Genomic DNA, 327 nt, shown 5'->3' with positions numbered 1-327 from the left:
GGGGGGGGGGGGGGGACTGGCCATGGGTGTTTACGAACGGGTCCTGCTACGAAGGGGGGAGAAGCACTGTTTCAGGGCACAGGTAGCAGAGGCAGCTTCGGCTGACCGCAGCGCAGAGCGTGGCAGCTGGAACGTGCTCTCCAGGCGGCGGCGATTCTGGTGCCACCTTTCAGACGGTCTTTGAGCCCCCGTGGAGGGGAGAGCTTGCCCCACTAGCACAGCGGGGCACCGCCCCGCCAGTTTGCACTGCGTGAAGACAAACGCCAGCAGCTGGGCAGAAGGGGAGCAACCCCCACCCGACGTTTCGCGTCACGAGCGTCTCAGCCA

This window comes from Gavialis gangeticus, unplaced genomic scaffold (assembly GCF_001723915.1).
Source record: "Gavialis gangeticus isolate Ggan-Ray unplaced genomic scaffold, GavGan_comp1, whole genome shotgun sequence".
Lineage (NCBI taxonomy): Eukaryota > Metazoa > Chordata > Crocodylia > Gavialidae > Gavialis > Gavialis gangeticus.
The sequence above is the reverse complement of the archived record's forward strand: the minus strand, read 5'-3'. Positions refer to the sequence as shown.